Here is a 13111-nt window from a genome sequence, read left to right as displayed (position 1 = left end):
AAATACTCATCAAATTTAATTGGTTCTATCAAACTAGGTGCTCCACACTCTCTCCACGCCTTAGGAAAAATTTGGGTCAATATCGTACAACTCTTTCATTTCATCAAAACTAAGAAATTCAACCTTCATCTAAGGTAACAAAGAATGTCTTCTACTCAATGCATCATCAACTCGGTTAGTGACTCAACTCTTATGCTTAATCACAAATGTGAAACCCTACAAGTATTCAACCCACTTTATGTCTCTAATTCAATTTATGTTGACTTCCCAAATACTGTAAAGTTTTATGATCAATATACAACACAAATTCCTTAGGAATCAAATAATGTCTCCACTTCTTTGAGGCTTGAACAATAGCATAAAACTCTTGATCATACACAAAATACTTCCTTCTAGCATCATTCAACTTTTTACTAAAGAAAGAAACAAGTTTACCTTCTTGAGTCAACACAACTCCTATTGCACTACCACTTGCATCATATTCAACTTGAAATACCTTATTGAAATTAGGCAAAGCTAATATAGGTAACTCAACAACCTTTTGTTTCAAAGTCTCAAAATGCTTATCAGCTCCGTGTCTCCACTTAAAATCTTTTTTGTCTCCCCTCATTATCTTAGTCACAACATTACAAACAAAATTGAAATTCTTTATAACCTTCCTATAAAAACTAGCCATACCATGAAATGATCTTACCTCACCCACATTATAAGGTGTAGGACATTCCAAAATTACTTTAACCTTGTCAAGATCCATTCTCAAACCATCAGTTGAAATAAAAAATCCCAAATAGACAATCTCCTCTTGCATAAAGGAACAATTTTTCAAGTTAATCATCAAATTCTCCTTTTCCAATCTTTGCAATACTTGCCTAACATGCTTATGGTGTTCCTCCTTAGTCTTATTGAATATCAAAATATCATCCAAATAAATAAGCACAAACTGACCCAAAAATCTCTTGAGAACCTTATTCATCAACCTCATGAAAGTACTAGGTACATTAGTCAAACCAAAAGGCATTACCAACCATTCATACAAACCATCTTTTGTCTTGAAATCAGTCTTACATTCACAACCTTCTTTGATTATGATATGATGATAACCACTCTTCAATCAATCTTGGTAAAATATTTTGCTCCACTCAAACAATCCATTATGTCATCTATCCTCGGCATAGGAAACCTATATTTCACTATGATCTTGTTAATAACTTTGGAATTAGTACACATTCTCCATTCTCTATTCTACTTAGGTGCTAATACAACATGTACAACACATGCACTCAAATTTTATTTGATCAATCCTTTCTACAATAACTCATGCACTCCTCTTTTAAGTTCTTCATTCTCTGTAGGTGTCAATATATATGGTGCTTTATTAAGAAAACTAGCTCCAGGAAGCATATCCATACAATGACCTATAATTCTTACTAGTGGTAAACCATTAGGTATATCTTTTGCAACAATATCTTTATACTCATTCATCAAATTTTTAATTTTTGCTAGTGCTTGTCCTCTACCAATTTCTATTGTCACTCAGCTTCCACTAGTTATTACTCCATCACCACTATTTTCTATCATGAGATTGCTATTGGTACAACTTGGCCTCCTAGGAACTATGGAAAAGTAGACTTGATTCTTCTTCACTTCTTTTTCAAATTGGTTTCCATTAACCATGCAAATTCTCACAGTAGTACAATTAACCTCATCTAGACTTTCAATCAAAGGCAATAATACTTGTTCTCTTCCATTCATCCAAAGAGTATATATATTCAATCTCCCATCATGTATAGCATATATATCATATTGCCAAGGTCTACCCAAGAAAATATAATAATAATCAATAGGCATAATATCACACAAAAATTCATCAAAATAATGTCCAATCTTAAACTTTACAATGTATTATTCACTTACCAATATCTTATGCTCATCTTTGATCCATGAAATATGATAGGGTTTAGGATGCTTCAACCTTTTCAATTGCAACTTTGTAACTAGCTCTTCTGATTCCAATTTTGTAGAACTTCCATTGTCAATGATCACCTTACAACATTTTCTAGCCATCTTACATCTGATCTTGAAAAATCTTCTTCTTAGAATAGGTTCCTCATCACTTCCCTACTTACATAAGGTTCTTCTCACCATTAGATTTTTGTAGCCCCAAGTCCACTTGGTGAACCCTTAATGTCTCCTTGAACCATAAAGTTTATGTTACATTGTTCATTCTCAAAGGATCTACACTCAAAGGATTTATACCCTTCTTTGCCACATCTGTAACAATTACCACAAAAACCACCTCTAGAATAATAATTAACTCTTCCTTGATAAGAACTAGTACCTCCTTAGTAAGAAATACCAACTTTCCACTTGGTCTTGCCTTTGTCATCATTCTTCCATTCAAAATTTCCCTTATCTTGCACAAAACTATTAGATCTACCACATTCTCCATAAGATCTATCTCTACCTCTCAAGAATGTACCACCTCCACCTCTTTGTCTTTGTTTGTGCTTCTTTGTCAAGATCTCCTAAGATTTCAAGACATATTGATATGCTTCTTCCATACTTTAAAATTTTACAAAATTTATTTCATCTTGAATTCCAAAACTCACTCCATTTAGGTACCTTGCAATTTTCTCCACATCATCATCCACATGTCTAGATCTGATGTCCAATCTATAGAATTCCTCAATATAGTCCTTCATAATCATGTCCCTTTGTTTCAAATTTTGCATCTTTCTCAACAAGCTAACTTGGTAATTAGCAGGAAGGAATTTTTCTTTACCTTGTTCACCATTTTCAGCCAAGTCCTAATCTTCTCCTTTCCTCTCCTCTATCTATCAGTTTGCAAATGCTCTCACCACAATGAGGCATGGCCCTTCAACATAGTAACTGCAATTTTCACCTTCCTATAATCAAGAGTGTTTTCATACTAAAAAATCTTCTCCATATCAGATATCCAATCCAATACAACATTGGTGTCCAATTTACCATCATAAGGAACAACTTCTACAACAAGCTTTGAATGTGCCCTAGATAATACTCCCAACAATCTTGCCTCATCATGATCTTCTTTAGGGGTTTAGGGTTTGGTTTTATTGCTTCATCATCACTCACATAATCAAGATGTGCTCCTCTCCTCTAGGATTTCTCAACAAAATCTAATCTGGCTACAATTTGTCTCAATGTATCCAATACAATATTATCAACATTCCCTTTACCTTGAACCATTTTTATAATTAGGTTCTTGCAAGATCACAAACCTCTGCAACTTGTAGGTCAAATCCTCAAAACTTTTAACCTACAACCAAATCAATTTAGGTTTCTACATGATCCAATCTCCACAAGAATGAACCTCAAGCTTTGATACCACTTGACGTAGGGATGTAGATGGAAACTAGGGCCAAATGTACAACTAACTACCAAAGTCACCCACAAGAGTAAACATAATAGAAATACAACATGGAAAACAAAAATCAAAGGAGATAAAAGAGAAAAATACTTATTGATTCATCAAATTATCAACATACATGCCAAGCTATGAGGCCTTCTAGGTTATGACTATCAAAACAATTCAATATTTGACCTTCAATGATGATCTTCACATTCTAACTCTTCTGACCAACTATTCAATCCCTCTCTCTAAATGTAACTTTTTTCTAAAAATTAATCCTAGACCTCCTTTAATACTAGTGTGGCCACAGATAGAAATTAAATCCTACATTAAATGCATTCACAACCACAAGTCAACTAGCAAAAATTATTAAATTCAAATACCAAATTGAATATGCACAAAGTTATCCCAAATTGAAACTAGACATAGACAACTCGATCAAAGAAGGACCAAGGAAAATACTGTCATTCAACAATGCTCGACATATACTAGAACTCAACACCAATAGGAACTTGGAACCAATAGGAACTCAAAAATGCTTAGCATTGCAACTTGATCAACACTATGAACTTAACAACAACAGAGAAACATGAAAACATGCAGGATAGCAATGCAACCCAGGTGCTCCTGCATCAAAGAAGATAAAATTTTAACAAATCTTTAAGAAGGAAATATAATGATATAAATTGATATTTGAAACAAATGCAAAACTTCTTGAAAATGCTTTAAGCTAATTATGTGTTCCATTATCACTAACAAATAACTATATGAAGTACTCAACTCAATTTTTTTGACATAATTTATGGAAGCGGAGTAGTGGATATTTATTGAAATAATACATGCAATTAGCATATTTGATTGTTGAATGAATTTATTAATAGTACCTTGCCCTTGATCCCTACATCTCACATAGCGAAGCTGATATTCTTGTATTTGACTCTCTCTACATTGAATCCTAGCATTAAAATCAAATGCAATATCATTTTGAAATTCTATTAAATGCAACACTAATGGAACATCAAAAAAAGAAGAGAATACATTATATATAATTGAAAAATAAAAATAACCAAAACACAAGCTTAGTTTCTAAGACAAAGATGGTTTCTAGGTAGAACTTATAGAATTGCTTTGGGATTATTAACCCAATTATCAAAAAGACAAGTTGATCCTACTCTCTTGTTAGTTTAGAAAACCACCTCAAATCATCTCATCTTATGACTACATAGAAATAAGAGAAAACTTTGAGGTTTCTCTTGAAAATAATGAACTTGGTCAATTAATTTTTTTATAGAAAACACCAATTATATAAATTTTTGACAATTATGAAAATGGAGAAACTTTTCTTATCTTAGAGAAGTGCTTATAAATAGTTGGAATAGTCTAAAAATCCTAAGGATGTAAGGTTTAGGTTGTTCACAAAGAAGGACTATTGGATTCTTAGTCGGTTTGAAGGAAATTGAAAGGAGGAGTTTGGTCTTTGAGAGTCAAAAAGACATTTTAATAGGATGTAAAGACCCCTCTATGAAGGGTGTATGTGTTGATGTAAAGAAGTTTTGAATTAAATGAAGAGTTTTCTTTGCAGTTCTATGAAACTTTTTATATAATAGTCATTGTTTAATGAACTTCTTGTAGGATAAAGACAAATGTTTTTAAATAATCTTGAGTGGATATGTTAATTTATTGAATCACAATTAGTTTTTCTTTGGAATGGTTTTATTTGGTTCATTTTAGAGGAAGATATAGTCATTTTTATTCTAATTGTAGTAAGCCCTCATTCACGGTATTCAAAATGAATAAATGTACATCTTTAATAGTTTAACATGCAATGAGGCCTAAGTTTTGGACAATACATAATAAAGGAAGGATGTACCATATTGTCTTGTAGGCTATAGGGCTTGTGTATAGCTTACTAGTCATGTTGAAGGAAGGATTGTGTCAGGAAAGTACATCCTTGATACGGGGGCCATATCTCGACATTCAACCATTGGATTAACCTAAATTTTGGATATGGTCTTCATAATGAAGTTCTCCAAAATTCAGACTAATGTAATTAAGAAATTTTTGTCTGTTTCAAAAATTATAGACCTCTATGTATGGGTCTATCAAAGTGGATAGCAAGAAGGTAAAATTATTTTAGTTTGATTAGGAAGTTACCTTTGATGAATCTAATGTGTATGGATGAATTGATAGGTTGTTGAGGTTTGGTATGGTGTTGATATTATTAAATGCTAAGTATGAATAGATTATTTAGAGAAGATTAGGGTCAATAGTTTGATACAAGTTTTAGATCCTTAAATACATATAGTGTCCAATAGAATGTGGGGTTATGACAACTAGAAAAAGCAAGTGATTGACATTTTGTTTGTTCATAGAGGTTGAGGAATGTAAGAATGAGGAGTAAGGTGGGTATAAAAGTTTTAAAAATGAGTTTTTGGAGCATTGAAAGGTCTTGTGAATGTGAGGGTTGAGCGGATGAACCCCAAGTTATTCCTAATTTAGGAATCCAAGTAGTATCTTGGAGATAGATTTTTTATGTTAGAAGTTGTATCTCACATAGAAACTGAAGTTGTTTGTCCTTGTTCGATAGGAATAAAGAGGAAACCTACCAAGTTATGCATCACCTTCATCTATTGGACTCCTCATTCCTTGCAAAATCTCAAGGTCAAAAAGTTCTAAAATCTTTTCTTCACACTACAGTTTTTGCAATGGTTGGCAACTCAATGATACGACTTGATGAATCTATATTATGGCTGATTCCCTAATTCATTTATGACCATTAAAGCTTGAGTAAATTAGCCCCTATTTAAAAAATATTTGGCATAGTTAATTCACTTATTACTAGATTTTACCCAAATGAGTGAAATTATCATTTTAATGTGGTGCAAGGTAGGGGAATCCCCAAAGGAGATGTCCTAGCTGCCAACAAACAACCACACAGTGGAAACAATACAAAAAAGCAACAATAATGTAAGATTTGATACTAAATCAATAATCTTTATTCATAGATAACTAATTACATGAAATATGCCTGGCTGTAAAGTCTTTTGGGTTAGGGAAAAATATAAAAAATTATTACAATACCAATTCTACAAGATCTCAGAAGATCCAATTACTAGACACCAAAGCTAGTCTAGATCTACAACTGAATAAGAACACCAAGAAGAATCCACACTTGTACCCTCAGGTCCACTAAGAAATCCTCTAGTTCCTACGCTGCAACCCTAGCTCTTCAAAATTCACATCTAAACTTTATCCCCTTCTCCAACCTAGATGAATCATCATCACAATCCTACTGTAAACTGCCTCACACTCAATGCTTTGTTCATAGACTTTGGAAAAAAATACTCTTCAACTACTCCCTAGAATCACTCCTCTGAATGAATGAATTCCTAAAGACTCTACAAGACCCCTTACTTATACCCAACTAAGACACAAGTCAGCCTAGCAATTACAACTAAAATAAATCCCTTACATTAAATATATGTTGAGCCACAAGTCAGCTATAACACAAATTAAATGCTAAAAGTTGGTTCATAGACAACTTGACACCAATAGAAACTAAGACCAAGTTGAGTGTCATAAAAATTGAGCTAAGCACTAGTAAATTCATAAGCATCACTGAGCTTGCAGAGAAAACTGAGCACCATAGACAATACCAAGCTCCAAGACCATGCCAAGCTCCTAAGACCATGCTGAACTCCAAGGCCTTGTGGAGCACCACTATGCACACCGAGCTCCTAGAGCATGTCGAGCTCCATAAAGCATGCCAAGCTCCTTGAGCATAAACTATGCCCAATAGTGACCAACCACTGCTCCTTCTTTGATTGAGTACTAGTCCAAGCACCCTCCAAAGCAACTACTGAGCCTCCTCCCATGAACTCCAAAGTAGTCACCAAGAAATCCCAACACTAGTACAAAAACAACAATATATTACTAAATAAACTACTAAAAATTATAGATAAGTGGCTAATTTTGATCAAGAGACCAATGGTAGTTTATTGCGAGACATTTATCTCTTGACCAAATTTGTGACTAAACTATTTTAATCATTGATTAGGTCATTGATTTATTCATCTATTGTTGTTACTTAGTAGTTTATATGGTAGTTTATTTGGTAATTTTGGTAGTTTATTTGATAGTTTGTTTGGTAGTATATTTGATATTTTTTGTGTAGCATATTTGGTAGTTGATTTGGTATTATATTTAGTAAATGATTTGGTAGTATATTTGATAGTTTTTGGGTAGTATATATGGCAGTATATTTGGTAGTTTATTTAATCATTAATTTAGTCATATTAGGGCACAATGGAATTGAACCACCATCTCCTACTTATAAAGCAAGTGCTCTTCCATTGAGCTAGTACCCTTTAAAGAATAATGCAAAAAATGACAAAGTTGTCTTTCTGTTATTAAATCTTAAAGAGAAAAAATTTCTACAATCCATTATATTGTAATATGTTTATGGATTCGATTGTGTTAAGATTTTTACCATTAACGTTTCGAATCACACTATGTGATCCATCATCAGGATGGAGAGCAAGATATTGTGTTAAGATTTTTACCATCAATGTTTCGAATCACGCTACATGATCCATCATTAGGATGAAGAGAAAGAGAAGCTTGCTCTTCATCCTGATGATGGATCATGTAGTGTGATTTGAAACGTTGATGGTAAAAATCTTAACACAATCGAATCCAGAAACATATTACAATATTACAATATGTTTTGCTTCTCTTGCTCTTCATCCTGATGATGGATCACGTAGTGTGATTCGAAACATTGATGATAAAAATCTTAACACAATCAAGTCTAGAAACATATTACAATATTAGATCTACTGTCATATAATATTTATATTTATTTTTTAATTATATCTAAATCATACAATAGAAATGATTATTTGTGTACTAAAAAAAGAAAAACCATTCTTTCTAATTAAATATTTTCAATTATGTTGTTAAATAGGTAAACTTCTTTTATTATATTTTTTATTTTTTATTTTTAATTATAAAGACAAGTATCTATTATAAATTTTTAAAATTATATATTAAGTGGTATTGTTCTTCCTATTAAGGCTCAAAAATAGTTACTAAATAACTAAATTATAATGTAAAAATGTGATATTTTAAAAATTGAAACTTCTATTTCCATTATGTTTTTTTTATAGTTTTTTTGTTTAAAAAGATTTTTAATTTAAAAAATTAAAAACTCAACTTCAAAACTACTTAACCTTTTTTGGTTATTTCATTCTAAATTATTATTTTTTAATCCATAGTTTCTAATTTTCAAATAGAATTGTATTTAGAATGTTTCAATTGTAACTTAATTAAACATTCTTAAAAAACACTAAAATTACATGAAAATATTTTAATTAAAGAACATCCAAACTTCCATTAATAATTGGATATCTCAGACTACTAGGCAAAGGATTTTATGTTTTTGGATTGAAAATAGTAAATGCTTTATAATGTAAGCTTCTTGCATTGTTTAGCTAAACATATAAAGTTTAATTTTAAATAGAAGTCCCTCACTACAAAATAAGTAAGTATTCAGATTGAATAGGCTAATATATAAAAACAATTGATGGCTTTGATAAAGTAAATTAAGGACTTGGTATAAAGCCATGATATCCAACTTCGAGAAATTAGTCAGTACAAATTTTGCAAAATTTGGCAGACATGATATAATGTATCATAGCACAATAGCAATATGTAGGCTTGTGAATAACCACTAATCAAACTAGTGTGAAGAGACAATAATTTATACTATTTAAAATTAGTTTCATGAAAATGAATGAAATAAGCTATTGCACTTCTACCCGAAGTATGATTTACAAGCCTTTTGCTAACTTATCCTATCCAATAATTCTAATTCTCCAACCTTAAACTAAGTTGTAAATTGAATTTATTGAAAATTATGGCTTAATGCAAAAATCTCTATGATGTACCAAAATATGGCTTTAAAATATAAATACCGAATGCTCTCTGCACAAAAAATAGTGACCAATAAAAATAACACAACTTATAAATATTTTTGGCTATAAATATGAAATTCTGAAAGACATTAATTTAGGTGTTCTATGACTGCTATAACTATTTTTTCTACCACTGTCATCATGATTAATTTAGGCATTGTTCTACAAGCATAATATATTTGCTTCGTTGCTTATGAAGCCTTGACATACTATTTATGCTTGTTAAAATTTAAAAATATGCATAATATTTCATCTTCTACTTTTATTTAATACTATTTAAACAGTAGAGGTTAAAGTAATTTTCAAATAATTTCCATCAATAGTTTAGGTATAAAAAGGGAATTTGAATAGGAAATAGTGTTGTTTGAGAGCATAGAAAATGATATGCCCTTAAAAGGGACAAAAAACTTCTCTACACTTATCATGACCATGATCATAAGGAAGTCCTCTACTTTTTCATAGTACTTTGATGAGGAGCAACCATAAACTTTAAGATAAAACACACCATACCAAACCAAAAGCATAGGGAACCTAACAAGAATCGATAAGAAAACTTAATCACCATTAAAAATAACACATATTTTCACTACATATAACTATTTGTAGATTACAAAATAGATGGCTCTCTGGCTACTGCCAGAGAACTATTTACATTTCCTTCTATTCACTCACTCTCTATCAAACTGCTATCTTTTCACCCTTATCGATTCTCTTCTATGGTCCCTCCATTACAATATGAGATGTCTTTTAAAGACTATCTTAATGGTTTACAAACCATTTTACAACTATCTTCATATTGGTTACATTCCCATTTTCATTTGGCTATGAAAAGTATAAGAATTGTTTTACTTTTGGATTTGTTTTAATGCAATTTAACCAATTCAATCTTCTTAGAGGTGACATGAAAACATTATTAAAAAAAACCTTAATAGATGACCCATTACAATAATATGAATTCTAAGGATAAGGTGGTGCCCTTGCACCATACTGCCAGACTTCAAATATTTTCATATCCCACTAGAAATGAGGTGAAAGACAAATATGTGCCTTGTCACTCGCATCGACGCCTCTGCTAATTCCTTTTTCACTATCAACCAACTCCCATCTATGGAGTTATGCTAGTTTCCTCCATGGTGCTTCCCATTCCTCAATCCACTCCTCCATGCTACATCACAACCTTTGTCCCTCACCTGGGAGTCCATCATGCCTCTCTCCCCAATCTATTGGCAATACACAAGACCATCTCCTATGGCCTTTAGTAGACCTTCATGTCCACCCCCTGTAGTTGAGCAAACTAGTACCAATCTGCAACCACAAACTTCATACCAAGAATACAAAACAACCACAATACTACCTAGTGTAGATAACCTTCCATCTACACACTCAAAATCTTCTGAGCTCTGATACCAATCTGATGTGGAGTACACAATAGTAAGATGAATTAAACCCAATGAAACTATAAAACATTCTATTAAAATCTAATCCAACTTCAACAAAATTTGATATCAAGAATCGATCAAAATAGATTCTTCAATGTCGATTCAAAATAGAAAATACTGTAATAGATAAATAGTTCCTAGAAAATGCCATCACCATTTTCATTATTCTCTTTTCATTACATCCTTCTATCTCTTTATCAAGACTTCCTTCCCCCTTTCTCTATTCTCAGTTTCCCATTACAGAGATAAATAACTTTTCCACTCCCAATAACCATTTTCTAAAACTAACCTTCAACTTCCCCTATTTCAACATACTCGAAACCGAATCAGTTAATTACTAACCATATGATAATATAAACCCTTTATTTATATCTAGATTATTTAGACTACTATGATTTCAACTTACAAAACCCCCAAAGACATGAAATGACTTTTTAAGCCACATTACAATGCATAATAACAACATATAGTCTAAAAATATTATTAATTGCCTGATGCTCCTACATCATATCCCCGGGGACAAAAAAATTCAAGTCCCATTGAATTGCTGTGATCTTCTTCCAAGTTCTCCAATTGTATGTAGGTAATGTTGCCACCATAAGAAAGATTGAATTGATGTTGTTCCCCACAACATGTTGATTCCAAACTTTATAAGGAATGCCCTTCATGGTATCTTTGTTGAATCTTGGAACAAATACATGTTTGTCAATTGTATATCACCTACATAAAAATACCAATCTACGTGATACACAATCTGATCTTCTTCCTATTTATATATCTTTAGAGCATCACATTGATCAACAAATACTTCATCCCTATCATTAATAGTCTTCTCCTTAGCCTATAATCTTTGGACTATGTCCATTCCATCTTGATCATTTTTGTCAACATCTCCATCATCTGGGAAAATCATTTCTTCAACCATACCTGTCACCAACTCTCCCTCATCCACAAGAACCTTTTCCTCACAAGTTTCAACAAAAACCTCTTGTTTTTCACTCTCACTCTCACTCTCTACACCAGCATTCATCTATTGTCCATGCCCTTCCAATGGAATGCATACCACTACTTGATCCTTGTCTTCATCAACAACTTCATTTTCATCTATTGCTTGCTCCAAAACAATGCTATCCTCTCCCACTTTGCAATACTCTTATCTAACTCTTCTCTAAGATTCTTGTAACTTTCTTCTTCTTATTCTTCAAAAATGCTTCTTAGGCTTCTCAAATCCTATTGTCTCATCCATTCTATTTCTTTCTTTATTGCTTCTTCTTCCTTCTTCTTTCTTTTTCTTTCTTCTCTCTCTTTCTTACCACGATACAAGTACTCCTTGAACACCTTAATCATTTCTCTTTCACTCCTTATCAAAACCATCTTCTCAAACCAATCTAGGGTTCATCAGATATCTAGCCACCACCTTGGAACACTCTCAGAGGATAGTTCAACTCCAAGCATCAACAAGGGACCTTCAACCTACCAAATCCTAGATCTTCTTCCTAGACCTTTTGCTGTGCTCTGATACCAATCTAATGAGGAGCAACCATAAACTTTAAGATAAAACACACCATACCAAACCAAAAGCATAGGGAACCTAACAAGAATTAATAAGAAAATTGAATCACCATTAAAAATAACACATATTTTCACTACATATAACTATCTATAGATTACAAAATGGATGGCTCTCTGGCTGCTGCCAGAGAGCCATTTATATTTCCTTCTATTCACTCATTCTCTATCAAACTGCTATCTTTTCACCCTTATCAATTCTCTTCTATGGTCCCTCCATTACATTATGAGATGTCTTTTAAAGACTATCTTCGTATTGGTTACATTCCTATTTTTATTTGGCTATGAAAAGTATAAGAATCCTTTTACTTTTGGATTCATTTTAATAGAATTTAACCAATTCAATCTTTTTAGAGGTGACATGAAAACATTATTAAAAAAAAACCTTAATAGATGACCCATTACAATAATATGAATTCTAAGGAGAAGGTGGTGCCTTTGCACCATACTTCAATTTTAGTGCATAATGTAGGTAGAGATTTCAGGCACACATCATGACTTCAACACTGTGCTGAGGAAAATAAGAAAAGTTTGGCACATATGGATAGGTAACCATGTGCGTAGAAGGAAAAATAAATGTCAAGATCAATTTGAATTTCTCAGCCTGCTTCCTCACCAACACCAGGAATGGAAACATTTCCTAAACTTGGGGTTTTATATGACCATTAAAATCATCGTAAAAAGAAAATTGTTTAGGGACCAAATAAGCAGTCACAGTGCCTCAAGACATTTTATAG

The 13111-nt window shown here is 32.3% G+C and overlaps 1 pseudogene; it reads right to left on the bottom strand.

Annotated features, from left to right (window-relative positions):
* The window catches only part of LOC149553036 (importin subunit beta-1 pseudogene), a 60568-nt pseudogene extending 48733 nt beyond the window's left edge, over positions 1 to 11835 (bottom strand).
* Positions 11836 to 13111: the final 1276 nt, after the last annotated feature.

This window comes from Cupressus sempervirens, chromosome 6 (genome assembly GCF_028749045.1).
Source record: "Cupressus sempervirens isolate cs-2001-9-10 chromosome 6, ASM2874904v1, whole genome shotgun sequence".
Lineage (NCBI taxonomy): Eukaryota > Viridiplantae > Streptophyta > Pinopsida > Cupressales > Cupressaceae > Cupressus > Cupressus sempervirens.
The sequence above is the reverse complement of the archived record's forward strand: the minus strand, read 5'-3'. Positions and strand labels throughout refer to the sequence as shown.